The following is a 17,170-nucleotide window of genomic DNA, read 5'->3' as shown; positions in this document are numbered from 1 at the left end:
TTGTGTTCTATTTTATTTATGGCCCCACATGCTGGTCTGTATTTATGAATAGTGGAAAAATGGATCTTTTAGAAAACAGTTTTCAAGATATAAACTCATGGGAAGCCAAGCTGTGGGTTAAGAATGTATGTGAGCAGCCCATTATTAACAGAATTCCTGCTGCAGGCCCCCTCAGGACAGCACATGCATGTTACCACTTTCATTACCAGAGATTTGGCTCCTGCAAAGGGGAAGGGACTTCCTTAGGCTTGTTCCAATGAGGAGTGCAGTCAGGGGTTTCTGATGCACACGTGAGGACAGGTGGGTGGCCTGAAGGGAGAAGCCCGTGACAACTGGACTGCCTTCTGCATTTTGGTCTTAGCCTTCCCCATTTCTTCAGAAATCCTCCTGCTCTGATCTGTTCCCTCCCATAACTCTCCCTTTCATTGCTCCCTCTCCTTCCTAGGGCCCAAAGTACACCCAGCCTCCTGGGGATACCTGAAGGTGTTGTATGGGAGGAAGTGGGCTGTCAGGAAGGATTCTCGTTCCTCCCCAGTACCTCAAGATTTACACTCTTATTCTGCTCCAAGCAGGGTGGGAACCCGTTCTTGCCAATCCTTGGCAGTGCAGAGGGCATTGGGAAGTGTAGCAATTGTAATTCTCACCATCATCACTGCCATGCACTGCAGCACAGCTTCCCACTGCAGTCTAGAGATTTCCCTGCTGACTTGTCCCAGTGGAAGTGAACCAGAATGCTGTCTGCCTGCACACAGGGTGAGAGTGCCAGAAGACTAACTAACTTTGGAGAAGTTTCCTACCAACTAATGTCAAAATACTTTAGCTCTCTTGGCTTTTATATTAGTCAGTTTTCCTGTCACCGAGACGTAATACCTGGCACCCACAATGTAAAGGAAGAAAGGGTTAATTTAGTTCACGTTTTCAGGGGATTCAGGCCATGGTCTGCTGGCTCCAAGGCCAAACCCTCATGGCGGAAGGGCTCGGTGGAGCAGAAGTACTTAGTTCATGGTGGCCAGGAAGCAGAGCAGGGGCACAGTGCTGAGAGGAAGGGTTGAGGAACTATATGTAGTAGCCAAGATCACATCTCCAGGGCCCACCCAGACACACCTAGCCGCGTGCTTTACTAATCTGCTAGACATGTCTTAATCTAAGGAGGTGGACACATCAGGATTAATGCCCACACCACTCAGGCCCTGAGTGTATGCTCTAGACTCTTCCTCCACATCCCCATGGGGCTGAGGTCTGCAGCCTGTTGCACAACGTGCTTGTCATGCACTCTTCACTCGAGTCCTTCTCTTTCCATACTTCTCAGAGATGTTTGGTGACTTCACCTCTCAAATAAATGACGTGCGCTGGAATCCTGGCCTCACCATTTACTGCGGTGGGAAATCCGAGCTGAGGCAGACATCCTGTGAGAGGAGGTGGGTGGGAGGAGGAAGCCACACGTGGCTGCCAGCAGAGAGGAGAGGAGACAAACCTTCCCCCCAAAGTGTTGCACTGGAGGATGGGAAAGGCTATTGCACATTCCCAACCTATCTTTTTAGACATTTTCAATTGGACATTATATTTAAGATCACACGTTTAACACATCATTTTGATATCTAAAAAGAACAAGAAATGTGAGGCAATGGTTCTTTTCTCTCATGTTTTAATGGCCCCCATGCCCAGCGGTCAGAGACCCTTAGAGAGATATATTTTCTTCTCTTTCTGCTCTTGTTAGGATGACATTTAATGCTTTCCTTCCACCATTTACTTTCTTCCCCACACAGATAAAACCAACATTTGATTTATCAACTCTGGAAGAAGTTCAGAAATTTAAATGAACCCCAAGTCATTCAACCGACAGTTTTTATTACAAAGAGATAAGAAATACGATTTCTTCGTATGCAATAAAGATGCCTGGAATTCAATGCCACAGGATACGTGTATGGGACAGATTTTCTGAGGAGAAAACAGCTGTGTTGAGCCATCATTCTTCCCTGGTCCTTTGGTGGACAACGGCACCCTTTTAAAATGATAACTGACCAAGCCGGCCACGTGACTCCATTGTGTGTTCCTCTCAGTTCACTGGTCAGTATGTAGAAACACTGTAACCTTGGTAGTCTAATGAAGTAAGTTTTGCTACAGAGATTAGAAACTCTTTGAGGATGAGAGGCAATGCTTACCTTTTTGAAGAGTGCCTAAGTTATAAAACAATGCCCAGAAAATGTGCTCAGTTGAACAAATAGACATTGAAAGCAGTCTGTATGTGAGAAGTATTTGCTAAGTCTCATACATATTCTTCTAATCCTTGAGTCATGATAACAAATATTTGATTTCCATTGTTTTGTAGGGTTAAAAATGAGATTGCTTATATTTCGGGTTAAGGGTGTAGTGTTCCTAGTACTCAAGGAGTCCTGCAATTCTTTAAAGCGATGGAGTAAAACTGACCACCCGCTCCGTACTGCTCTACTTTGTTCGGATGCGCACAATGGAGTCCTATAAACCTCCTTCCTGCTGTAGAAGTTCCTTGACTGCAGTCTCGCCTCCCGCCTTTACTTACCATTCAGACACCAGGACACCGTGGTGTCCGTTTGTACTCTCCGTGCAGCAGCTTCTGGTGAGTCTTGGTCTCATGGAGACTGGCAGCCACTGGAAACAAACAGCAGCTTCAGAAGTTTTGCTGCTTCCCCAAAGCTCTGCACCATTCTGTTCTTTGTCTCATAGATTCTAAGATCTCTGCTGCTGCCTTGTGTTCAGAAACTAGACGCTTCAGGTCTTCTTGGTTCAGACAGACAAATGTTTTATACTTTTTAAAAAATGACCTACATCCGTCAGGCTCTAGGGAGGGAAGGAGGAGCTGAAACACGTAACTAAGGAGGCAAGCAAGACTGCTACTGCCTTCGGTTCCACTCGGGCAGGCTGCTCTCTGCTTGCCTTGATCTTTTGCTTTGTGGAAGTGACAGCATTTTTGGTGCTCTGCTCCAAGCGGTGTGGCTGGGGCGAGCAGATGTACCAAGCCATTTGGCTGTCCTGGGACCAACTCAGAGAGCCTCGCTTCTCCCTTGTGAAGTCATCTCCTCCCTGCAGCCAGCCTCTCCCATCCCTCCATGGTGGATCTTGGCTTCAGCTCGCATAGTTCCGACGTGATGTCGATAGTCTTCTAGTTAAGTTCTGGAGAAATCTACCCAATCATGTTCAGGGCACTTACAGGAAAGGAGAAAACTGTTCTGTTGAAAGAAACATTTTACGGTTACATTTTGCTTTAGGGGTGGGGAGACATAGGGTATCTGATTTCAGGGAAAAAATTTAATTTTGGGTGGCTTTCTAAGGATATTTGTCTGTGATTAATTTTTCTGAGTACAAAAAAAAAACCTTTCAGGTTAAAGTACAATGAGACTTTGCCTTTGCAAAATTTCTTTTTATTTTTTAAAGGAGACAACAAAGACCTTTCTTACACCTACATTTTCTAGAAAACCAAAGAGGATGTAAAGTACTGGGTGGAATGGCTGTCCCTGATCTGTAGGGATTTTTTTGTTTTTGTTTTAAAGTAAACAGTTGTGATGCAGTTGGAGAGGGCTGACTTCCTTTTTCCATGGTCTTTGGAAGCGGCGAAGGTACATTGATGACCTGTGGCATTCTTTCCCACCAGAGTGCATGCTTTGCTTCCTTGTGCCCAGGGCCAGTCAGAGCAGGAAGCTGAAACACGAACTCTCATTTTCTGAATGTAAATAGGGATGGAATCTTGTCATCCCAGGCAAAACAACAGGCAGTGCCATATCTAAGGATGCTTTGCCTGATCAATAAAAAAGAAGGCTGACATGCGATCCTCAAGAAACTGGGAAGGAGGTTTAGATGAAGATAAGAAGCTCCCTGGAGACTCACCTGCCATTTACACCTGCCTTGGCGGGCGTCCCTGGAGCTTGTCCAAGTTTCTAAAGACAAGATCAAGGCAACAACGAAGCAAAGCCCATAGCTCTTGGCTCATGGTTTCTTGTAGACACCAACACTATAAATGAAGTTCTTGCTTTATCTATGCCTGCGATCTGGATGTTCGCATGAACAGCATCCCCAGTGCAAGGTCATGATTCCAACAGGGACTCCTAGTACAACCGGAGGTTTTAATTACCATTTGATGTAGTCTTGAGCATAATACATAGGAAAATGGAGTTTTAGTTATAAAAGCCACAAAAATATTTTCCCTTTAAAAACTTCTGATAGTTTTGTCAAACTTAAAGAATCAGAAATAGCTGCTTTCTTCTTCTATTTGAAGAAGACCCTCAAGATCAGTTAGAGCTAGGTATAACATAGCTGTAGACTCTATCCTGGATATACCTGATGTGTTTTCCTTTTTTCATTTTATTCTTTATTTTGGACAGCTAAAGGGGGAAATCTGCCCTAGCAAAGAAAGCAGATATACAGGGGATGTCAATTTATTTTAGTTGACAGTCCGAAGAAGTGTTTATTTTTCTAAATAAATGTTACAAGGTATAGAAGAGGTAAGGCATGCAGCATCAAGCTTTTCAACACCACCAGTAATTTGATTAGCTGAGACTGCCTAAGTGCTTTGGCCTGTAACACCACTTGCTCAAGGGTTACAATGTCTAGGGATAGTATGAGGCACTATAAATATCGGAGAGCTACAGGGTCTCACTTGAAAAGATAAAGGAAAACATCTCAGAACGTAAGGAGGTTCTGACCCAAACATTACAGAAAATGCCCCACATGTACAGAGGATATTATTTATAAAGAAAGCTAACTCTCTCCCTTGTACATGCATATGAATCCACTACTAGTTGCTTGATTCTGGTCTATGTCCCCTTTGTAGAACTGTTCTATGTAACCACCTTAGGAAGGGAGAGTCAGGTAATGGAGAGATGATAAGCTTTCAAACTGGCAGATCTGTCACACATGGCCTTGGGCAAGTCATACAAATGAAAATAATAAATGTATCTTGAAGCACTTCAGAGGAAGATCTATCCAAATGCCTGGAGCATTCTGCCTCATTCTTTCTCCTTCCTACATAAAGTCATCTTGAATCAAACGTTTCATTCTGGTGAAACCTCTGCTGTTAAATGTGCGAGTCTGGGAGCGTCACTTGCTGCACCCTAGTTTACCTGCATGTTAAATGCAAAGGCTACAGTCTGATTCTATGACTACTGTTATAAACAGTTACTGGGGCACATTTTAATGCCCTGAGTGGTAGAATAATTAATAATAATTAATAATAAATAATTCCCTGCAAAACAAATAGATTTCCAAATGATATGATCGGCAGTTTTGTTACTCAGTGTAGTAAGCTGACAAGTAAAATAGAAATGGAAAATGCACATTCTGAGACTGGAAGCTTCACTGGTAAAACTGCCACCTGTTTATGGTTTGGTATCGATGATCGTGCTGAATGACCGCAACCTAGAAAAGGCACATGCAAGAGACCTTGGAAAGTCTTTAAAGAGCAAGTAAGACAATCCAGTCAGAGAAATCCACAGTGAAAACCACTGTGTCCTTTCATCACTACTGTTCTGAGGTCCCTGAACTCGATACAAGTTTTTAAGCAAAGCCTCCCTGGAGAAGAATTACGAGGATTCTTCCATATTTGTGTGGAACAGAAAGTTCACCATCCACTCCAGGATCCCTGGCGTTACCCTGACTTACACCTGGACTCATTCTGTTCCCAGTGTATAAGATCATACTCGATGTCACAGGAAAACCCAAAGTCCCTGTTTTCTGGGAGCAGAAAAACTTTGGGTCAACTGGTTGACCCTTTGCTCCTTAGGGCCCTGTTGGAAACCTTTTGTGACACAATGCAAGAACTCCTCCAAGAGTTGATGTTGTTTACACAGCGGGGAGGCCGGCCTGAAAAGGGAAATGGGCCTAAACACAAGGTGGATTTTGGTTCTATTTCCTGTCAAGGTGGAGTGTGATGGCTAGATCCACGGAGTCTCAGTAACTCAGAAAAATTATTAACTACACTGCCAGAAGGGACACTGAAAGAGAGAGAGGAAAGGAATGAGGGAGAAGCCAGGCGGGATTTAGGTGGGGAGGTGCGGATTTGCGGCAGGGGAAGGGGATCCTTTTTGAATCCAACAAGGGATTTGCCCGGGGGATTTCCTGCGCAGCTCTTTACTGCCAGGCTCTTTGTGTGTTGCGGGAGGCCGCCGGGCTCCCCATTGGGGAGGTCCCTGGAAGGGCAGGGGGGATTCTCACAGGAGGATCTCACTTTCTGCGTCCCTCGCAGGTTGGCAGGAGCCTGCAGCCTGACACTTTTCCAACGGGGACAGGCAGCTCTGGGCGCACACGCGGGCTTTAGCCAAGTTCTCGGGTGCTTTGAGAGTTTCGGCTGCTTCCAAACAGCAAGGATCCCGCTCGCTTGTTCTGCTCCGCTCCCCCTCTCTCGGAGCTGGCAGCGTGGGGGGCGGGGAGAGGGGGTGGGGCCGGACGGGAGGTGGGGGCCGCGCGGTGCGGCCAGGCTCCGGAGCGCGCTGCTGCACGGGCTCTGCCGTCCCCAAGCCGATTGGTACTCGCGGTCAGGAGGAGACGCGGGGAGGTGGGAGTGCCGGGAGGAGGCAGGCGGTCCCTACTCGGGCTGCCCTTTCTGGCCCTGCGCCTGCTCTCCGAGGCCGGGCTCCTAGGAGTGGCTGAGCCGCGGGGCGCTCGGGAGCGCGTGCATGAGCCCTCCTCTCCCCCCGCCTCCTCGGCGCTGACGGTACAGTGATATAATGATGATGGGTGTCACAACCCGCATTTGAACTTGCAGGCGAGCTGTCCCGAGCTCTGGGGGAAGAACTCAGGCGCGCGGAGCAGCAGCTGCGAGCAGCAGTGGCGCGGGGCGCAGGCGCTTGGGACCGGGAGCGCATCCTGCCTCGTCCTCCGGCCCCGTGCCGCCTCGCGTCCCCGGCCACCGCGCTGCCTATGTGACCCGCCCCGTCCCGTCCCGTCCCGGCCGCGCCGAGCCCGTTCGCACAGCGCGCGGAGACTTCCCCCCAACCTGCAGAAAGCCGCCTTCCAAGGTAATCACGTTTCTTTTGTTTCCCCCTTTAAAGGGAGAAAAGAGAAAAAACTTAGAGGGCAAAAGGATCGCATGGATTTTTTTTTAAAGAAATAACATTGCAGTTGGTAGAGGCTTTGATGAAGGCACAGGGAGGCTGCTAGTGGGCGAAGCTGGGAGTGTGCACTTCGGGGCACGTAACTTTCCAGAGGGCTCGGGGCGCGGCGCAGAGGGACCCGGCGCCGGCAGGACTCAGACAAAAGGAGCCGGGTGGGCGGGGAGAGGACCAATGGGGCGACAGGATGCGCCCGGCACAGCCCGGGAGCGCGGGGCCTAAGCTGGAGGGGACCCGGCGCCTCGGTGCCACCGCCACCCTGAGGGCAAAGTTTGAATGGGCACGCCCGGCTTCCTGGCCGCGGGCGTGGTCCGTGCCCGGCGTTCCTGGAAAGCCGCTCGCGGGAGGCTCCGGACCGTGCGCCCCGGGGTCTGCGGCGGGACGTGCGGGAGCGCGCGAGGTCGGGGCGCGGGGGGCGCGTGGCCCCGACCGAGCCTCTGGGACACTTGCGGGTCTCAACTCCCGACTGGCGCCCCGGTTCTTTTGTCCTGTGCGCGATGCGTGCCGGCGCTGCGGGGACCGAGCCCCGTGGAGGCCCGGGAGGCCGAGGCGGGAAGCTTGCGCGGAACCAGCAGGGATTTGCAAGGCTTTCTTTTCCTCCTCACCCCGGAGAAACCTGGGGGCTCCGCTCGGGTCTCTGCCCTCCACACAGCGCCCGGGCGCTTTGCAGACAAAGGTGGCGCGGGGAACCCGGTCGCAGCCGCGCTCGCCTCGGTCCCCGTCCCTGCCGCGGCGGAGCTCTCGGTCCCCTGAGGAACTTTTCCGGCCGGCCGCGGGCGCGTCCCGGCTCGGGACTCCGGGGGCGAGGGAGCCGCAGTGGCCGCGCGCTGCCTGTGTCAGCAGCGGGCGCGGGGCGCGCACAGCAGGGCAGAACAGTCAAGTCCCGGCTTGAAGGATTCGCACTGAGCCAGCGCCCAGGGGCGCCCCGCGCCACACCTTGGTGTCCCCTGCGCACCTCCCGGCCCGCCGCCCACCCCTCCCCCGCGGGGACCTGCACGGCCCAAGCGAGACCCCCGCGCCGGACGCGGAGGGAGGGGCGAGCGAGCGAGAAGGTGCGCTCCTTCGGGTCAGCCCCCGCGGGCGCCGGGGCCGGCGCAGCCCGGAGGTCCGGGAACCTGGAGTTTGTGTGGGCGCGGGCGCCCCCTGATGGAGGAATCCCGCGCGGCGGGGGGAAAGGGACCCCACGCCCACCCCAGCGCTTTCCCGGCCTCAGGCTCGGGAGCGAGGCCGCCCCTGAAAGACCAATAGCGCAGGTCTCGCCCTGTGTGGAATCCAAAAGCGACACCAAGAGTGCAGGAGGCCGTTCCTGCACAAGAAGAGGGGGGGACAGGGACGGGGTGAGAGCGAGCCACGGGGCACAAATAGGATCCAGATGCATTCTGCACATCGAACCCGCGCCCCAAAATGTGAGTCTTGGGGTGAGAGTGGCAAGAGGCACAAATCTGTGCAAAACGAAAGCCGTGGACGTGCATCAGCAACAGGCACTGGTAAAGGCCGGGGAGAAGGCTGCAAGGCCGCTCGTTTCCGGCAAGGGTTCAGTCCCCCCCTCAAAATCTGCCTGCATATCCAGGGTTCGGAGGCGCTGGGAGGAAGGGAGTCCCGGCCTCCGTGCGGGTTGTGCGCGCCACCTGCCGGCCTTCGCTAGCGCCGCCGCCCGAGCCCTGCGAAGCAGGAGGAGCCCGGCCCGGCTCAAGCTCAGCAAGTTCGGGGCGCGCTGCGCTCGGAGTCGGGGAGAGGGCGGCGCCGGCCGGAGAGGAGGGAAGCGGGGCCGGGGCAGACGGGCCGGAGGGCGAGCTGTGCGTGCGCGCCGCCGGGGACCGGAAGGGCTCCGGGGCGGCCTCTGGGGTCCGCAGCCGTGCCGCGAGCTCCGGAGAGACGAGGGGCTCCGGGGCTGCAGCTCCGCGAGCTGGGCCGGGGCCGGGCCGGGGCGCCCTCGCCCAGCCGCACGCAGAGCCAGAAACCGCGCCAGGCTCTGCCCTCTGCGCCCGCTTCGCCAGCCGCCACGTGGGCTGCGGCTCCGGCCCCGGGCCGAGACGGGCGTGACTTCCTGGGGTCGAGACCGCGCCACAAGGGGTGCTGCGGCCGAGGGGCGGGGCGGGGCGGGGCGGGGCGGGGCCCTGGCTGCTGGGATCACCGCAGCTGCGCGCGCTCTGCTCCTGGACCGCCCGCAGCTGGAGCGGACCCGGCCTCCATCCGGACGGCGCTAACCGCGCTTGTTAGAGGGCTGCTTAACTTGTATGGGGCAGAGAAAAGCCACTAGGCTGATCAGGCTGCGCTTGAACCTTCGAGCCTTCTGCCTCGGCCTCCCAGAGTGATGGGCTCCCAAGCGCGCCACCACGCCCGGCTTTTCCTTGTTTCTTGTGACTGGTAGGCGAGGTACAGAGTTTTTGCCTTGAGACAGAAGAAGGGAAAGCTTCACTTCCAGCAGACCCCCCCTTTTGGCTTGAAAATGAGACAACTTTATCCTATGCTCCGTGCATTTTAAATATATTTTAAAAATGTATTCTTCTGTCTAAAGACCATATTTTAGGTAATTACAAGATTGATCACGTTCCACAGTCATAAAGCATGTGTCTAGAATGGCAGGCGTTTGTCATGCACAGGGTTGATGTACTTCCTGGGGGGAAGCGGGTCTAACCGAGGTCACAGCTCGGGAGGACCCCAGTCCCCCCGGGGCCAGGCCCCATGCGGGACCTGCTCTGATTCACTGAATGACCCAGCCTGGGAGGAGGCTTGACAGCGCTCCTAGTCGTGGGGAGCGTTTTACTTCTCCTGGTTCTTCTACTTTGGAAGAACTGGATTTTAAGGAGCTCGACTTGCACTTTGAGTTCTGTAGCTGATCGATCCACTTTCCTTTTCTGTCTGGTTCCTTCTAAAAGCTGTGACCCAGGTTGTTTGCAGTACTACTTGGAGGAGTGTGGCAAACTCATTGCGAAAATATTGGTAGGAAGCCCTGAAGTAGGACGTGGTGAGTTTGATGTGAGAACAGGACGACACTAATGGAAAGAATTATTTCCAGAGAAGACAGATCTGGTTTTCCATTGGGGGATTGGTAGTTCGGAAGAGCGGGCCCTGGAGGCGACATTCCCCAAGGGTCCACCTGAGCTCTGAGTAAAAACTGGGGTACTTTGCAGTGGTCTGGATTGCCCCCACTAGCACTGCAAAGTCCCAGTGGACTCCTGAGTGATTGAGCAGTTGCTTCTCGGGAGGAAGTCCACTGGGTGGGTGGTGGAAGAAGTCTGAGATGCAGGAGAGCAGCTAGGATGCTTGTAAGAGTACGCAGTCTGATTTTTCTTGGTAGATTAAAAAAAATTAAAGTTCTCCTAAATTGTAACCCCTGCTGTTAAAAATGAATTTAAAAAAGAATCTATCTGGGGTTACTTGTTTTGGGATATAGGTTCCCACTGATTTTGCAGATTGGAGGGAGACACGTCTGTTGTTCCAAGGGGTCTGTGTCTGGGCCCTGGTGAAATCTGGGGAGAGCTGCACAGTTCTCTCAGCTGGAGATGATCGCTGGTGCAAGGCTTTTTTTTCTCTTCGCATGATCATGCTGAAATGCTCTGTGGTTAATGATTGGTCAACTGATTGAGCATCGCAACCTTTGAGAGCCCAAAGGTGGACGTGTCTCCCATGGTCCTATAACTCAGCTTTCCTTTCCTGGTGGAGTTTAAACGTCTTGTTACCGTCTCTTGTGGACAAACAAGGGACACTGCATTTAAAACAGGACACAGCTCTGTAAAGGGGTAGAGCTGAAGACACTTGGTTCTTTTGCAGAAAGAGTGCATGGCTCTAGTAGGTAATTTTCCCACCACCCACCTAGAGAAACCCCTTAGGACAAACACTCATTGCATAGGCTCATGCTCTTACTCTACCAGGAAATAGAAAGCCTGTGCTCTCTGTGATTTGGAATTGGAACAAGGGAAAGGAGAGATAACCATCTTGGCCAAGCTCCAGTCGGCTCAGTGAGTTTTTCCTTTCTCATTCAGATACATATGTAAGGGTTTTAGACACTAAGTTCTCATTGCTGCATATGTTAAAAATGCTTGTCCTTTGGTTACCAGTACAAAGGGGCTTGGTTGAATGAGTTTGCCAGTTATGTTTCCTAAAAGACTCTGGATAGATCTAACATCTATAAGTAAGCACAAATGTAGGTTTACACTTGTATTTATTTCTGTATCTATATAGAGCCTACTTCCTTCTAAGAAATTTAAGCGATGTTTGTGTCTAAGGTGAAATTATAGATTTTATAGTAAACATATAATATATAATAAATTATAACCTTTTACTGTTAAATTACTGATTTGATATTCTTTGAGGTTTAGTGGAATAAACATTAGACTTGGAGTCAGAAAGTTTGAGTTGGGCTCTTCAGCTGGGGAAGCCAAGTGAAGACAGAACTGCTGGATGCTCAGTATCATGATCTAGTAAGTGGATATATGGTTATTAAAATCAAAAGAGTAAATATCTATGGAAAGGCTTTGAAAAGTAGAAAACTATATAAATAAGGGATGGTAATGTATTATGCCTAGAGAATTCACATTGATCTAATTCTATAATCTTACTAATAATAGCACTCAACCATGTCATGTATTTCCAGCTAAAGCCATGAAAGGAGCCAAAGGCATATGGTTTTTAAAATTATCTAGTTTCACTGATCAGAAGACAGTCCAGAAATAGATACAAATGACATGGTCACTCAGTGGAAATAAGGACTATTCCATAAACATTGTGGCACAGTTGACTGGTCAACTCAAAATAAGAACCAATCTGTAATTCATTTGTCATCCTCAAAAAAATTTAAGGTGAATTCAAATAAAATGGAAGGAGTGATATTGTTTGAAAAACTACCAGGATAAAGATGACTGGAGGAGACCATGAGATTTTGAATAATAAGCTAGGAAACGAGAAAGATGTGGTAAGCAAAGCATAAACCTAGAAGCCAAACCAGAAAATGTGAGTCTGACTAAATAACAATGAAATGATCAACAAGAAAACAATACATTTGGAAATTTTCTGCAATATATGAGAGACAAAGAGCTAATAATTCTTGATATACCAAGAGCTTTCAGGGGTAATGAACATAAAACAATATCTATTTCAAAAAATGGCCAAAATTCATGTACAGGTAATGTCACAGAGAAATGCAAATGTTTTAAAATAATATGAAGATTTGGGCAGCCTCATTAATAATGAAGGAAACTGTGATTAAAACACCAATGGTATGCACCCCTTTCTTCACCACTCAGAGCAGTAAAGAAAAAAGTATCTCGAGAAGCATCTTTGTTGGTTGGGTGCTAGAATTATGTGGCAATCAAGATTCTTTGATTTAGCGTCAGAGTTTTTAAAACAAATACGCATATATCCACTGTAATAGCTGTTCTACTGGCAGAGGCTATCATTTACACATTGGTACAAATGTGACCTGAGACAAATGGGCATGGATGTCCCTTGAAGCATTGATTTTAAGAGCAAAAATGTGAGAACATCCTAAAAGTTTATCACGGGGAACTGGTTGAATAACTGTTGCTACCACACCCATCCAATGGAAAGCTTTGCAACTGCTAAAAATGGCATAGAAGGATTGTATTTGATGATGCGGAACATGTATTGTTATTGCTAGTGTTATTATCTTATTAGCCCATGTTTGCAGCACATAACCCATCTTCACATTCCTCATGTGGAGTTGGTCCATGGACACTACACATTTTCATTCCTTTCCGCACCCCTTTTCGCTCTCTTCCCTTCCCTCCATCAAGAGGCGGAACATACATTTCAAGTGAAGAAAGTAATATACAAAACTGCGTATGTACAATGCGAGTCTAATTATGTAAAAATGGGGATGTATTCATTCTTTTAACCAATATTTACTGAGAGTCCTAGGCATTGTGAACACAGGAGCGAAAAAAGCATCAAAGACTCCTGGATTTTCTACTACAGTGGGTAGGAAAAGGGAATTCCTAACTCATAGGTGAAGGTGGAATGAGCTACAATGAACATGGAGCTTGAGAAAGAGGGTAATGGGGGAAGAGTTTCCCAGGCAGAGAGCAGAGCAGCGCTGAGGGACAGTGACCCCAGAAAGCTCAGCCGAGCCCAGGCTTGGAATCCGGGTGCAGGTTAACGATGCCTTGCTCATGTGGCGCTGTGACTACTGTGAAGTCAGATGATGGAACTTCTCATCCAAACCTTGGGATGTCTCCTGCCTTTCACCAGTGCTTCTTGTGAGAAAGCACCAAGGAGAAATCTGATCAGCAGTGCTCATCACATCTGCCGTGTGACCCAGGGCTCCTAGACACTGTTTGTCTGGGGGAACTAATTAGCAGAACGGTAGACAAAACCACTGTGTCTGCGTCCTTCGGTCACCCCGGCTCAGCTGGGCTTCCCTGAGACGGAGGGAGAATGCCGAATCTGTTTCATAGGATCAGGCTCTCGGGCTCTCGGGTGGCCCATCCTGGTGGACTCTCCGTGCTGCCGACTTCTCTCATGCCTTGGAGTCCTGGTGACCTTGTCTCTTCTGTCTCCCAGGAGACGAGACAGTTTGGCTCAGCTGTCCCTTGATTGTGTGATGGCTTCTTCCTCTCCTTATTGACTTTCCTGAAGTGGAAGGCTAAATATAGGCCCTGGCTGTGCTATCTCACCAGGGCTTTCTGTGCTCGCTGTCCTCTTATCACTAGTAGCCCGACAGAGGCAGGAGGGCAGAGGAGTGGAGATGGGAGTTGGAGAGGCGCTGAAGACAAAGAAAGAGTTTTCCAAGGTTCCCAGGTAGAGTAAGATCAAATGCAGAAGGCAGATGGTGATTTTAACAGGGACGCAGGTATAGCCTTTAGAGAATGAGAGGTGGGATGAACGTGTGTGGACTGAGGAAGAGGCAGTGGCAGTGTGTGGCCGGAGATGGCCCTCTGATGTAGTTAGAAGAGATAACGGTCACCCTCGGACTCTGGTGCTGTGAACTCAGGAGCCTGCAGGGCCAGGCAGGCCGGAAACAGATAAGGGCTATGTGGGTGTGATGCCCTCCCAGATACAGCCCCCAGGAGAGGCGGCTGCTCTACTGGCCAGTTAGGACCCTAGATCTTCTGACTTTTCAAAAGAAAGGAGAGATCGGTGCCTCAGCGTGAGCACTCCAGTTTTTAATCTGGAGACTCTCGAATATCCTTGTGCACCTGTTCCAACGTACTTAAATGTTTCTGATCATTTTCTTATATTTTCTGTGCACCAACTTCCTTCCCTAGTTTTGTCTTAGAGCAGTCAGTGAATACACTTAGATTTGCATAGGTGGGGGATGATTTCCATCCTCCCTTCAAAAAATAAAGACACTTGTGTGAGGATGCAGTGTAGCACCATCCGTGAGACTCCGAGTGTCTGTCGTGAGCAGATGAGGGTTAGGAGGCAGAAGATCCATTCCTGGGTCAGGCTCACGCATTTTCCTTCTGTTTGTTAGGAGATTCCACACTGGGTCCTCATTAATATCAGACATTGCATGGATCGTGGTAAACACTGGCCTACCCACAGGTATTTCAGTGTCTCTCACTGGCCCGTATTCATACAGCCTCACTCCACAGCGTGCTTTGGTATAGTCATGCATTGGAGTCTACTCTAACCCTGCGCAGTAGACATAGTGTTAATAACTTAGTAGCCCTGTCTTCGAAGCTATTGTTTTATAGAGGAGATAAAACATGATGGCATAACAATTCAAAATATGGAGCAGTTTATTGTAAACTTAAAGTTGGGTACTGCTTTTACAGTGGTTAGCCAAGACTGATATAGAACTTCAAATAACTTTCTTTTTACTGTTAATGATATGAAGCCAGAGTTAAAACACCTGTAGAATGCCTGAATTAGTAATTCTAATTATAAATATTGAGTACTAAACACAATGTGTATGTCTGAGCTATATGTATTTATGTGCATTTTATCAGTTCTTACAGTCAGTTCCATAATAACTGCTAAGATTCAGCATTAAATAGCTACAGAAAATGGTGTTTAGAGAGGAAGTGTAATTTATCCAAAATCCAAGAGTCTAAATGGAGGATGTAGAACTTGAATTCAGGGTTGTTTGAAAGTAGAGACCAGACTTAAAATTATGCTCTAAAAGTCTCCTGAAAAAAAGAAAAAGAAGAAAGAGGAGAATATTTTTTCTTGAAGAAAAGTAGGGAATTATTACTTATAAACAGAAAGATTTCTTATCTGGATTCAGTTGATACTCGTGGATTGTATTACTTTTAATGGCATTTTATGATACTAACCTAAGCTTTCATCTTGGTTATGAGATCGATATATTTTTTTCTAAAATATCATAGTGTCATTGAGTTATAGATAAAATATAAACCCATAACAATTTACTGTAGTACCTTATAAGAAATTCAGAAATGTCAAAAAATATGGCACTTCCCAGTTAGTATTTTAAATAATTTAATAGCTTCTATTACTGACTAAATGATACATAACAAGCTTGACTGTAAAGTTTTATTGAGGATTATGCAATATATTCCTTTCCTGGGGAATTATCGGTTGACCTATAGATGGCAAATGTGAGATATATAGTATATTACATTTAAAAATGCATAGAGTTACGGATTCCTATAATTTTGTTTTGGAATGTTTGTTTAGAATGAGATCATCAACTACAGGGAAAGGGTTCCTGAGTACTGGAGGGTTCAGACCATGGTCCCCTGGGCCTGTGGCCGTCTGGCCTGTCCAGGCAGTACCAGCGTCATGGCAGGAACTTGAGGAAAAGCACAACTGTCCACCTTGTGGCCAGGGAGCAAAGGAGGGATGCTGTGAACACATGCTTCCAGTCACCTGAGGGCTCCTACAGCCACACCTCTTAATGTGGCCACCTCCTCCTAGCAGCCCTACCTTGGGACTAAGCTTTAGCACACGAGGCTTGGAGGGACATTTAAGATCTGAACTATATTAAAGGGTTTGAACAATGAAGGAATCTATCAGCTTATATAAAAAGAAGTTCAAAGTTATGGCCCCTTTGAGATCCATAGCATGAAGACTTAAGCCTTGAATTCCTGGCTCTTTCTCAGCTTTGTTTCTGGAGCTATCTCATACATGCATAGATTCAAGATAGCTACACTGATTCCAAGAAGGCTTATCTTATCATGACAATGTCTGGTGGAGAAAAGTGGCCATCTCTCCCTGTGTCCTCTTCCAGAGTTGAATAGACCTTTCTCAGCAGCCTCCCAACTCCATCCCAGGACAGAGATTCCCTCATATTTCATTGGCTGAAATTCCATGCTCACCACCATTCTAAAAGCAATCATTGGCAAAAAAGAATAGGACCACTATAATGGATTTATAGGATCATCCCTGTGAGCTGCGTATTGACCCAGGTTTCTGTAAAAGTACCTGGCTTTAACTCAGAGGTAGATACATGGATGGAACTGGAGCTTTGTTTAGAAAGGAGAAGGAGGAATGGCTACTTGGAGCCAACCAATGATGGTTTTATAGAGCAATTCTAAAAGTAGTAGAGTAAGACATAACTATGGAGTCCGCATAATCTGCCTTTTTTGAGGTTGGCACTTTGATTTCTAGATGGTCCTTTGTTGGAGGTTCCAACGCATGGGATGTCATGGTGGGAAGCATGTGGCGGAGCTACTGCTTGGCTCAGGGGAGCCAGGAAGCAAAAAGAGAGAGGGGAAGTGACCAGTGCCCATTGTTTCTTCAAGCATACACGCCCAGTTAGCCCGACTTCCTCCACCTTCCGACAGTGCCAAGCTGAGGACCAAGCCTTTAGGATCTGGCCATTGAGGGACATTTAAGATCCGAACTTAGCGGTTTCCAACACTGGTGCTGCTGCTCCTCCTAATTAAGGCTTCATAGAAATTCACCCTGGAAGGGACCACTCTGAGACCCAGATTGTTAAATGTCACAGAATGAATTAAAGACAGAGTCAGGGCAGGATATCTTGGCAGTTGGTGCAGGGCATTTTCCTTCACAATTTACTCTGGAGAGTTGGGAACTGTTGGAACCGCTTTCAAACGCATGGCAAGCTCTGGTCACTTTTGTAATTAACACCTCCAGAGAATGCACTTGTTTGGTTTGCTCAGCCAGCTAGAAACCCGGGGGGAGTTTGTGCTGTGTGAAGC

The 17,170-nt window shown here is 48.5% G+C and overlaps 1 protein-coding gene and 1 long non-coding RNA gene across 5 annotated transcripts in view; one reads left to right on the top strand and one right to left on the bottom strand.

The window, feature by feature from the left end:
- Window positions 1-1,828: 1,828 nt before the first annotated feature.
- LOC147826621 (uncharacterized) lies at window positions 1,829-4,415 on the bottom strand. The gene is made up of 2 exons (XR_015438916.1): window positions 3,862-4,415; window positions 1,829-3,206 (listed from the first exon to the last, which is right to left on the bottom strand). It is a non-coding gene; the product is annotated as an uncharacterized LOC147826621 (long non-coding RNA).
- Window positions 4,416-6,513: 2,098 nt separating this feature from the next.
- Vcan (versican) overlaps window positions 6,514-17,170 on the top strand; it is a 108,213-nt gene continuing 97,556 nt past the window's right edge. Inside the window, exon 1 of one of the 4 annotated variants that reach the window (XM_021255732.2) lies at window positions 6,514-6,986. The gene's annotated coding sequence lies outside the window, so the exon portion shown is untranslated. Of the gene's footprint in view, window positions 6,987-8,241; window positions 8,486-17,170 lie in introns of those variants that run through there. The other 3 variants (XM_021255733.2, XM_087180998.1, XM_087181000.1) reach the window with 3 other exon arrangements.

The sequence above is a fragment of the Heterocephalus glaber genome, unplaced genomic scaffold (assembly GCF_053883595.1).
Source record: "Heterocephalus glaber isolate CG9 unplaced genomic scaffold, H.glaber_assembly_v1.0 deba00001465, whole genome shotgun sequence".
NCBI classification, from domain to species: Eukaryota; Metazoa; Chordata; class Mammalia; order Rodentia; family Bathyergidae; genus Heterocephalus; species Heterocephalus glaber.
This window is presented reverse-complemented; position numbering and strand designations above follow the sequence as displayed.